This window comes from Rattus norvegicus, chromosome 13, assembly GCF_036323735.1.
Source record: "Rattus norvegicus strain BN/NHsdMcwi chromosome 13, GRCr8, whole genome shotgun sequence".
Taxonomy (NCBI): Eukaryota; Metazoa; Chordata; class Mammalia; order Rodentia; family Muridae; genus Rattus; species Rattus norvegicus.
Window position 1 is genome coordinate 70,678,423 of NC_086031.1, and position 12,725 is coordinate 70,691,147.

The 12,725-nt window shown below is 41.8% G+C and overlaps 1 protein-coding gene across 4 annotated transcripts in view; it reads right to left on the reverse strand.

Annotated features, from left to right (window-relative positions):
- Nucleotides 1-12,725, reverse strand: part of Cep350 (centrosomal protein 350) — a 141,077-nt gene that overhangs the window by 104,826 nt on the left and 23,526 nt on the right. The gene's annotated exons all lie outside the window — the stretch shown is intronic.

Below are 12,725 nucleotides of genomic sequence, written 5' to 3' on the forward strand. Positions count from 1 at the left end.
ACCTCTCTTAGGCATATACCCAAAAGATGCCCCAACATATAACAAAGACACTTGCTCCACTATGTTCATAGCAGCCTTATTTATAATAACCAGAAGCTGGAAAGAACCCAGATGTCCTTCAATAGAGGAATGGATACAGAAAATGTGGTACATCTACAATGGAATACTACTCTGCTATCAAAAACAATCACTTTATGAAATTCATAAACAAATGGATGGAACTGGGAAATATCATCCAGAGTGAGGTAACCCAATCACAGAAAAACACACATGGTATATATTCATTGACTAGTAGATATTAGCCCAAATGTTCGAATTACCCTAGATGCACAGAACACATGAAACTCAAGAAGGATGACCAAAATGTGAATGCTTCACTCCTTCTTTAAAAGGAGAACAAGAGGGGCTGGGGATTTAGCTCAGTGGTAGAGCGCTTACCTAGGAAGCGCAAGGCCCTGGGTTCGGTCCCCAGCTCCGAAAAAAAAGAACCAAAAAAAAAAAAAAAAAAAAAAAAAAAAGGAGAACAAGAATACCCTTGGGAGGGGACAGGGAGGCAAAGTTTAGAACAGAGACTGAAAGAACACCCATTCAGAGCCTGCCCCGCATGTGGCCCATACATATACAGCCACCAAACGAGATAAGATGGATGAAGCAAAGAAGTGCAGGCCGACACGAACCGGATGTAGATCTCTCCTGAGAGACACAGCCAGAATACAGCAAATACATAGGCGAATGCCAGCAGCAAACCATTGAACTGAGAATAGGACCCCCTGTTGAAGGAATCAGAGAAAGGACTGAAAGAGCTTGAAGGGGCTTGAGACCCCATATGAACAACAATGCCAAGCAACCAGAGCTTCCAGGGACTAAGCCACTACCCAAAGACTATACATGGACTGACCCTGGGCTCCAACTGCATAGGTAGCAATGAATAGCCTAGTAAGAGCACCAGTGGAAGGGGAAGCCTTTTGGTCCTGCCAAGGCTGGACCCCTAGTGAATGGGATTCTTGGGGGAGGGCAGTAATGGGGGAAGGGTGGGTAGGGGAACACCCACAGAGAAGGGGAGGGGTTAGGGGGATGTTGGCCTGGAAACCGGGAAAGGGAATAACATTTGAAATGTAAATAAGCAATAAGAAATACCCAATTTAATAAAGATGGGGAAAAAAAAAACCTTACAAACAGTGGGTAGGGGTTCTACGTTTTAACTTCATGTTCTGCGAGCCCATACGTAGTAAGGATTTTTGCTGGAAGCCTGCTCCCCAGCGGTGAGTGGGAGCTGCCTGCCTGCACCTGTGCCAGTGACACCAATTTCAAAAGCTGTCTGTGGTCTAACTTTCTGTTAGTGCAATGGATGAGTAAGAAAGTAAGCCTTTAACAGAGAAAGTGAGTGCTTTCAGTCATCAGTTTCGAGGTTTCTGGGCGCCTGCTGCATTAACACATCTCAGCAGCCCTTCTGTCCTCGGCAGCCTCAATGCCTATGCTGACTATCTTCTCGGCTAGCGTCAGCATCTTTCTGGGGCAATATCCACAAAACAGTAACATGTCACCAGTATTTTTGATTTTCATCAGCAACAACTTTGACACACTAGTTGCTAAATCTCTCTCTGGCTTTGCAATCTGCACATGTTTTCCACCATACTAAAATAATATATCCTAAAATAATAGTAACGGTAACCCTGTGTGCTTTCTCAACCTCTTCCATAGTCACAGTCCCTTTCCACTTCTGTTCACTGAGGTAGGTATCCACAGGCTTCATTATAGCATCCACTTACTGGCATACGCTCCTGCAATGCAGACAGAACCACTCCCTTTGGTTTCTCAACACAGGGTTTCTCTATGTAACCTTGGCTGTCCTGGAACTTGCTCTGTAGACCAGGCTGGCCTCAAACACACAGAATCCACCTGCCTCTGCCTCCTGAGTGCTGGGATTTAGGGCATGCACCACGACTGCCTGACATCAGACCTACTTCTGAAACAGAGTCCTCATCTCTAGCTGTACAGTCTGCCTCTCTTCCCTGGTGTCTTGTTTCTCAGGTCCTGTCTGCTGGCCGGTCACTCCAGCCCAAGTCTTCTGGAGAATGTTTCACACTTTGAAAGCTTGATTTTGGCACTACTGATAAACCTAAGTAGTTTTTCTTTACCTATAAGTTGTTACTACTAAAGGTATTCACCAGACATTTTTTTCTTCCATTCCCAGCAGTAACTTTACACCATAGAACAGATAATAAGCAAAAGCTAAGAACCCCCTCCCCAACCCTTTGTGGGACATGATGGGGAAGTTCCACGCTATGTGTGATCTACAAACACACGGTTTTATTATCCCTGTGAGCAAAATGGAGTTGGGGAATCTGGATACGCATGGCAGAGATCTATCCAAGATGATAGGGCATGGCCCTGGCTGGGAGTTTTACCCCATGGGAGTCTGATTAAATCATACCATGTGCCTGCATTTTCACTGTGACCTGTGACCTGTGACCACAGGAGATCAGATGTGACACTTTTCACTTACAATGTTCCATCAGTTCTTACCATAATTCAGATTTTGGAGTATTCTAGGGTTTGGATTTTTTTTATTTCTCTCTTTAGAAACCCATATTCTTTGTATATGGATTTTCATATATGTTAAAATTTCAATAACAATATGTTTCTTAGTCCCTAAATTATTAACTTTTTTTCTTTAATTCCTGGGACTAGAGAGATGGCTTAGTGGTTAAAAGTACACACTGCTCTTGAAAAGAGACCCTGCTAGAGAGATGGCTCAGCAGTTAAGAGCACTGACTGCTCTTCCAGAGGTCCTGAGTTCAAATTCCAGCAACCGCACAGTGGCTCACAACCATCTGTAATGAGATCTGATGCCCTCTTCTGGTGTGTCTGAAGACAGTGTAATGGTTTGCATATGCTTGGCCCAGGGAGTGGCTCTATTAGGAGGTGTGGCCTTGTTGGAGGAAGTGTGTCACTGTGGGGTGGGCTTGGAGACACTCCTCCTAGCTGTCTGAGGATGTTCAGTGGGTTCCTGGTTTCCTTCAGGTAAAGATGTGTAACTCAGCTCCTCCTGCACCACGCCTCCCTGGATGCTGCCATGCTCCCGCCTTGATGATGATGGACTGAACCTCTGAACCTGTGAGCCAGCCCCAATTAAATGCTGTCCTTTATAAAACTTGCATTGGTCATGGTGTCTGTTCACAGCAATAAGACCCTAGAGTGTACTTATATATAATAAAGTATAATGTTTAAATTATAACATAATTTATAAATAAATAGTATAATTTATAAATATTATAATTTTTTTTAAAAAGAAAAAGAGAAAAGAGACCCAGTTCAAATTCTAGCACCCATATCAGACAGCTCACAACTGCCTGTAACTCCATCTACAGGAGATTCAACACCTCTGACCTCCATAGACATACGGGTAAGCACACACACAATTTTAAAAAGTAGAAATTTTAAAAATATATTGTGTTCTTATTTATATTCATTACAAGTTAAGCTCTTTACTGTCACTGATCTTTACACCAGGAAGAAAAAGACAGGCAAGCATTAATCAATCATTAATCAATAAAAGTGCAATATGAATCATCACAGCACAAATGCCCTTTGTGCTCCATAAAATAATACCGGTGTCTTTGGGGTCTTGTTCGTTTTTGGGTTTTTGAGACAGTGTCTCACCATCCAAAGCTGACCCAAACTACAATTCTGCCTCAGCTGTTAAAGCAAACAAAACAACAACAACAACAACAAATAACAAAAGAAAACCAGCAGCAGCAGCAAAAAAGGATTAGCAAACACAAGGCTTTGAGTTCAAGACCTAACACAAGGAAAGGAGAGAAAGCAGAAAAAAGACCGTGTAACAAAAAGAGAATGAAGGACCCATCAAGGTGCAGAACTGCTTCAATGAGAAACTGTATAAAAAGAGAAAATGAACGCAAGCATAAATTGCTCATGGGCATAAACTGTTTCTGAACAATATATACAACCTGTTAACACAAGCAACCCCCAGCGGTGCATCCAGCGGAGGGACACAAGCGCAGTAAAGCTTTTCAAAGTAAATGTACATAAAGCTTTAGAACAGTCAGCGAAGTGAATTTCTTATTTACACAAGTAAATAAAGTATCACTTAAAAATACAATGTAATGAGGTGCATTTAATTTACACTGTACAAAACTACTTTGCTATTCTAACAAATAAGTCCTTTAATCAGAATATTAGAAACTATATCCTACAGTAATTTTCTAATTTTTTTTTCTTTTTTCGGAGCTGGGGACCGAACCCAGGGCCTTGCGCTTGCCTAAGCACTCTACCACTGAGCTAAATCCCCAACCCCCTACAGTAATTTTTTAAATATCTACTACATGTTATCAAGAAAGCCCTATAAAAGTTATAGTCACAAAATCTTTTAATATGAAAAGCATGTTTTAAAAACTATCATAAAAATATGGTAAGGCCAATGACCAACTTAAAAAGTTATATTTGAGGGTTTTTTACTTTTAAGATTTATAATACCTAAGTAAAGTATTAAATAAAATATTGATCCAAAAAGACACCTTAAGTCTGTTTCAGTGAGATAACCTTTGATGTCTTAGAACTTTGATTTTTACAGAACTAAAAAATAACATGAAAATATAGACTGCTTTAGTGGGTCTGACACGCTATATATAACAAGGATTTGGGGCAATCATTCTTTCAGAGCCAAGAAGAATATTTTGTTTCCACCATTTGCTATCTGCTCTGCCAACAGTGTGAATAGAACATATAAAAAGGTTGTATTAATAATACATCTCTTGGGCTGGAGAGATGGCTCAGCAGTTAAGAGCACTGACTGCTCTTCCAGAGGTCCTGAGTTCAATTCCCAACAACCACATGGTGACTCACAACCACCTGTAATGAGATCTGATGCCCTCTTCTGGGGTGCATGAAGACAGCTACAGTGTACTCATATACAGAAAATAAATAAATCTTTAAAAAAAAATAGTAATACACCTTTCTCTCACAAATTGTAAAACAATTCTTTTAGCCTTAAAAAGAAAGTTACAGTGGCAGATTTAATGACAAAACTAACGTAAGCTAAACCAACCAATAAATCAACCCCTTGTTACATGCATAGCCCTATGAAAAACAATTTAAGGAACGCATACATAAAAACAGAAACCCAGGTCTGGAGAGATGATTTAGCAATTAAGAGCTGTCTATGCTCCTAGAGGACCCACATGCACTGATACACAAGCAGGCAATACACTCAGACACAGAAATTAAAAATAAATTGGAGCCTCGGAACCTCAGGGGAGGGCCCAGGAGCGGCAGGACCCCTGCGCCTGAGACACCGCCGGAACCTGAAGGAAACAGACCAGATAAACAGTTCTCTGCACCCAAATCCCGTGAGAGGGAGAGCTAAACCTACAGAGAGGCAGACACGCCTGGGAAACCAGAAGAGACTGCACTCTGCGCACATCCAGACGCCAGAGGAAAACACCAAACGCCATCTGGAACCCTGGTGCACGGAGGCTCCCGGAAAGAGCAGCGCAGATCTCCTCGGTTGCTGCCGCCGCGGAGAGGTCTTAGGCAGTACCCCACGAGCACACTTGAGCCTCGGAACCTCAGGTAGGACCAACTTTTCCCCTGCAAGTGACCTGCCTGGTGAACTCAGGACACACAGAGGCAGAATTCCTCTGAGACCGGGCACTTCCTGTGTTTACCGGAAGTCCCACACCCGCGGATCCCGGCCCGCAGCAGCTCTCTGCTCCCAGACCCCGTGGGAGAGAGACCTCACCGCCTGGTCAGGTGGGCACTCCTGAGGCTGCAGAGCGGAGGAGACCACCAACACTGCCCAACACTGCCCACATCCCTGGCCCAAGAGGAAACTGTATAAGGCCTCTGGGTTCCCGTAGGGGAGGGCCCAGGAGCGGCAGGACCCCTGCGCCTGAGACACCGCCGGAACCTGAAGGAAACAGACCGGATAAACAGTTCTCTGCACCCAAATCCCGTGGGAGGGAGAGCTAAACCTACAGAGAGGCAGACACGCCTGGGAAACCAGAAGAGACTGCACTCTGCGCACATCCAGACACCAGAGGAAAACACCAAACGCCATCTGGAACCCTGGTGCACGGAGGCTCCCGGAAAGAGCGGCGCAGATCTCCTCGGTTGCTGCCGCCGCGGAGAGGACTTAGGCAGTACCCCACGAGCACACTTGAGCCTCGGAACCTCAGGTAGGACCAACTTTTCCCCTGCAAGTGACCTGCCTGGTGAACTCAAGACACAGGCCCACAGGAACAGCTAAAGACCTGTAGAGAGGAAAAACTACAAGCCCGAAAGCAGAACACTCTGTCCCCATAACTGGCTGAAAGAAAACAGGAAAACAGGTCTACAGCACTCCTGACACACAGGCTTATAGGACAGTCTAGCTTCTGTCAGAAATAGCAGAACAAAGTAACACTAGAGATAATCTGATGGCAGGAGGCAAGCGCAGGAACCCAAGCAACAGAAACCAAGACTACATGGCATCATCGGAGCCCAATTCTCCCACCAAAATAAACATGGAATATCCAAACACACCAGAAAAGCAAGATCTAGTTTCAAAATCATATTTGATCATGATGCTAGAGGCCTTCAAGAAAGATGTGAAGAACTCCCTTAGAGAACAAGTAGAAGCCTACAGAGAAGAATCGCAAAAATGCCTGAAAGAATTCCAGGAAAACACAATCAAACAGTTGAAGGAATTAAAAATGGAAATAGAAGCAATCAAGAAAGAACACATGGAAACAACCCTGGATATAGAAAATCAAAAGAAGAGACAAGGAGCTGTAGATAGAAGCCTCACCAACAGAATACAAGAGATGGAAGAGAGAATCTCGGGAGCAGAAGATTCCCTAGAAATCATTGACTCAACTGTCAAAGATAATATAAAGCGGAAAAAGCTACTGGTCCAAAACATACAGGAAATCCAGGACTCAATGAGAAGATCAAACCTAAGGATAATAGGTATAGAAGAGAGTGAAGACTCCCAGCTCAAAGGACCAGTAAATATCTTCAACAAAATCATAGAAGAAAACTTCCCTAACCTAAAAAAAGAGATACCCATAGGCATACAAGAAGCCTACAGAACTCCAAATAGATTGGACCAGAAAAGAAACACCTCCCGTCACATAATAGTCAAAACACCAAACGCACAAAATAAAGAAAGAATATTAAAAGCAGTAAGGGAAAAAGGTCAAGTAACATATAAAGGGAGACCTATCAGAATCACACCAGACTTTTCGCCAGAAACTATGAAGGCCAGAAGATCCTGGACTGATGTCATACAGACCCTAAGAGAACACAAGTGCCAGCCCAGGTTACTGTATCCTGCAAAACTCTCAATTAACATAGATGGAGAAACCAAGATATTCCATGACAAAACCAAATTTACACAATATCTTTCTACAAATCCAGCACTACAAAGGATAATAAATGGTAAAGCCCAACATAAGGAGGCAAGCTATACCCTAGAAGAAGCAAGAAACTAATCGTCTTGGCAACAAAACAAAGAGAAGAAAAGCACACAAACATAACCTCACATCCAAATATGAATATAACAGGAAGCAATAATCACTATTCCTTAATATCTCTCAACATCAATGGCCTCAACTCCCCAATAAAAAGACATAGATTAACAAACTGGATACGCAACGAGGACCCTGCATTCTGCTGCCTACAGGAAACACACCTCAGAGACAAAGACAGTCACTACCTCAGGGTGAAAGGCTGGAAAACAACTTTCCAAGCAAATGGTCAGAAGAAGCAAGCTGGAGTAGCCATTCTAATATCAAATAAAATCAATTTTCAATTAAAAGTCATCAAAAAAGATAAGGAAGGACCCTTCATATTCATCAAAGGAAAAATCAACCAAGATGAACTCTCAATCCTAAATATCTATGCCCCAAATACAAGGGCACCTACATACGTAAAAGAAACCTTACTAAAGCTCAAAACACACATTGCACCTCACACAAGAATAGTGGGAGATTTCAACACCCCACTCTCATCAATGGACAGATCATGGAAACAGAAATTACACAGAGACGTAGACAGACTAAGAGAAGTCATGAGCCAAATGGACTTAACGGATATTTATAGAACATTTTATCCTAAAGCAAAAGGATATACCTTCTTCTCAGCTCCTCATGGTACTTTCTCCAAAATTGACCATATAGTTGGTCAAAAAACGGGCCTCAACAGGTACAGAAAGATAGAAATAATCCCATGCGTGCTATCAGACCACCACGGCCTAAAACTGGTCTTCAATAACAATAAGGGAAGAATGCCCACATATACGTGGAAATTGAACAATGCTCTACTCAATGATAACCTAGTCAAGGAAGAAATAAAGAAAGAAATTAAAAACTTTTTAGAATTTAATGAAAATGAAGGTACAACATACCCAAACTTATGGGACACAATAAAAGCTGTGCTAAGAGGAAAACTCATAGCGCTGAGTGCCTGCAGAAAGAAACAGGAAAGAGCATATGTCAGCAGCTTGACAGCACACCTAAAAGCTCTAGAACAAAAAGAAGCAAATACACCCAGGAGGAGTAGAAGGCAGGAAATAATCAAACTCAGAGCTGAAATCAACCAAGTAGAAACAAAAAGGACCATAGAAAGAATCAACAGAACCAAAAGTTGGTTCTTTGAGAAAATCAACAAGATAGATAAACCCTTAGCCAGACTAACGAGAGGACCCAGAGAGTGTGTCCAAATTAACAAAATCAGAAATGAAAAGGGAGACATAACTACAGATTCAGAGGAAATTCAAAAAATCATCAGATCTTACTATAAAAGCCTATATTCAACAAAACTTGAAAATCTACAGGAAATGGACAATTTCCTAGACAAATATCAGGTACCGAAGTTAAATCAGGAACAGATAAACCAGTTAAACAACCCCATAACTCCTAAGGAAATAGAAGCAGTCATTAAAGGTCTCCCAACCAAAAAGAGCCCAGGTCCAGATGGGTTTAGTGCAGAATTCTATCAAACCTTCATAGAAGACCTCATACCAATATTATCCAAACTATTCCACAAAATTGAAACAGATGGATCACTCCCGAATTCCTTCTATGAAGCCACAATTACTCTTATACCTAAACCACACAAAGACCCAACAAAGAAAGAGAACTTCAGACCAATTTCCCTTATGAATATCGACGCAAAAATACTCAATAAAATTCTGGCAAACCGAATCCAAGAGCGCATCAAAACAATCATCCACCATGATCAAGTAGGCTTCATCCCAGGCATGCAGGGATGGTTTAATATACGGAAAACCAACAACGTGATCCATTATATAAACAAACTGAAAGAACAAAACCACATGATCATTTCACTAGATGCTGAGAAAGCATTTGACAAAATTCAACACCCCTTCATGATAAAAGTCCTGGAAAGAATAGGAATTCAAGGTCCATACCTAAACATAGTAAAAGCCATATACAGCAAACCAGTTGCTAACATTAAACTAAATGGAGAGAAACTTGAAGCAATCCCACTAAAATCAGGGACTAGACAAGGCTGCCCACTCTCTCCCTACTTATTCAATATAGTTCTTGAAGTTCTAGCCAGAGCAATCAGACAACAAAAGGAGGTCAAGGGGATACAGATCGGAAAAGAAGAAGTCAAAATATCACTATTTGCAGATGATATGATAGTTTATTTAAGTGATCCCAAAAGTTCCACCAGAGAACTACTAAAGCTGATAAACAACTTCAGCAAAGTGGCTGGGTATAAAATTAACTCAAATAAATCAGTAGCCTTCCTCTACACAAAAGAGAAACAAGCCGAGAAAGAAATTAGGGAAACGACACCCTTCATAAGACCCAAATAATATAAAGTACCTCGGTGTGACTTTAACCAAGCAAGTAAAAGATCTGTACAATAAGAACTTCAAGACACTGAAGAAAGAAATTGAAGAAGACCTCAGAAGATGGAAAGATCTCCCATGCTCATGGATTGGCAGGATTAATATAGTAAAAATGGCCATTTTACCAAAAGCAATCTACAGATTCAATGCAATCCCCATCAAAATACCAATCCAATTCTTCAAAGAGTTAGACAGAACAATTTGCAAATTCATCTGGAATAACAAAAAACCCAGGATAGCTAAAACTATCCTCAACAATAAAAGGACTTCAGGGGGAATCACTATCCCTGAACTCAAGCAGTATTACAGAGCAATAGTGATAAAAACTGCATGGTATTGGTACAGAGACAGACAGATAGACCAATGGAATAGAATTGAAGACCCAGAAATGAACCCACACACCTATGGTCACTTGATTTTTGACAAAGGAGCCAAAACCATCCATTGGAAAAAAGATAGCATTTTCAGCAAATGGTGCTGGTTCAACTGGAGGTCAACATGTAGAAGAATGCAGATCGATCCATGCTTATCACCCTGTACAAAGCTTAAGTCCAAGTGGATCAAGGACCTCCACATCAAACCTGATACACTCAAACTTATAGAAGAAAAACTAGGGAAGCATCTGGAACACATGGGCACTGGAAAAAATTTCCTGAACAAAACACCAATGGCTTATGCTCTAAGATCAAGAATCGACAAATGGGATCTCATAAAACTGCAAAGCTTCTGTAAGGCAAAGGACACCGTGATTAGGACAAATCGGCAACCAACAGATTGGGAAAAGATCTTTACCAATCCTACAACAGATAGAGGCCTTATATCCAAAATATACAAAGAACTCAAGAAGTAAGACCGCAGGGAGACAAATAACCCTATTAAAGAATGGGGTTCAGAGCTAAACAAAGAATTCACAGCTGAGGAATGCCGAATGGCTGAGAAACACCTAAAGAAATGTTCAACATCTTTAGTCATAAGGGAAATGCAAATCAAAATAACCCTGAGATTTCACCTCACACCGTGAGAATGGCTAAGATCAAAAACTCAGGTGACAGCAGATGCTGGCGAGGATGCGGAGAAAGAGGAACACTCCTCCATTGTTGGTGGGATTGCAGACTGGTACAACCATTCTGGAAATCAGTCTGGAGGTTCCTCAGAAAATTGGACATTGAACTGCCTGAGGATCCAGCTATACCTCTCTTGGGCATATACCCAAAAGATGCCCCAACATATACAAAAGGCACGTGCTCCACTATGTTCATCGCAGCCTTATTTATAATAGCCAGAAGCTGGAAAGAACCCAGATGCCCTTCAACAGAGGAATGGATACAGAAAATATGGTACATCTACACAATGGAATATTACTCAGCTATCAAAAACAACGGCTTTATGAAATTCGTAGGCAAATGGTTGGAACTGGAAAATATCATCCTGAGTGAGCTAACCCAAACACAGAAAGACATACATGGTATGCACTCACTGATAAGTGGCTATTAGCCCAAATGCTTGAATTACCCTAGATGCCTAGAACAAATGAAACTCGAGACGGATGATCAAAATGTGAATGCTTCACTCCTTCTCTAAAAGGGGATCAAGAATACCCTTGGCAGGGAAGAGAGAGGCAAAGATTAAAACAGAGACTGAAGGAACTCCCATTCAGAGCCTGCCCCACATGTGGCCCATACATATACAGCCACCCAATTAGACAAGATGGATGAAGCAAAGAAGTGCAGACCGACAGGAGCCGGATGTAGATCGCTCCTGAGAGACACAGCCAGAATACAGCAAATACAGAGGCGAATGCCAGCAGCAAACCACTGAACTGAGAATAGGACCCCTGTTGAAGGAATCAGAGAAAGAACTGGAAGAGCTTGAAGGGGCTCAAGACCCCATATGTACAACAATGCTAAGCAACCAGAGCTTCCAGGGACCAAGCCACTACCTAAAGACTATACATGGACTGACCCTGGACTCTGACCTCATAGGTAGCAATGAATATCCTAGTAAGAGCACCAGTGGAAGGAGAAGCCCTGTGTCCTGCTAAGACTGAACCCCCAGTGAACTAGACTGGTGGGGGGAGGGCGGCAATGGGGGGAGGGTCGGGAGGGGAACACCCATAAGGAAGGGGAGGGGGGAGGGGGATGTTTGCCCGGATACCGGGAAAGGGAATAACACTCGAAATGTATATAAGAAATACTCAAGTTAATAAAAAAAATGGCATAAAAAAATAAATAAATTTAAAAAAACAGAAATCCTTTAAACCCACCACTTATGAAAACATAAAATTAGCTATAAAAAGAAAATAGATCTGAAGAGCATTTCTCAGTAAAAATTTATTTTTTTTTTTTGTTCTTTTTTTCGGAGCTGGGGACCGAACCCAGGGCCTTGCGCTTCCTAGGCAAGCGTTCTACCACTGAGCTAAATCCCCAGCCCCTCAGTAAAAATTTATTAATACTAGCTTAAATCTGTTTTAAATATTTTTCTAAAATATGAGAAACTTTGTCAAAAATTAAAACAGGATCCATGTCAATGCCAAAATAACATGCAGTCCTATGTTAAATGGAGACTGATTTCTTTGTCTTGTAAGTGGGGTAAATGGGGTTTTTCAAATATTGAGAATAAAGCCCAGGGCCTTGAGTATGGTAGACAAGCTATCCACTGCTACATCCCTGTCCCTTTTTAAACTTTCTATTTTGAGATAGGGTCTCAAAAGTCAGGCTAGCTGTCAGTTTGGGCTGGCCTTAACCTAGATATTCTGTCTCCTCACCTTCCAGAGCAGATGGGATTACAAGCACGCACCACTACACACATAACTTTTAAGCAAGTCTTATGAATTCCAAACAAT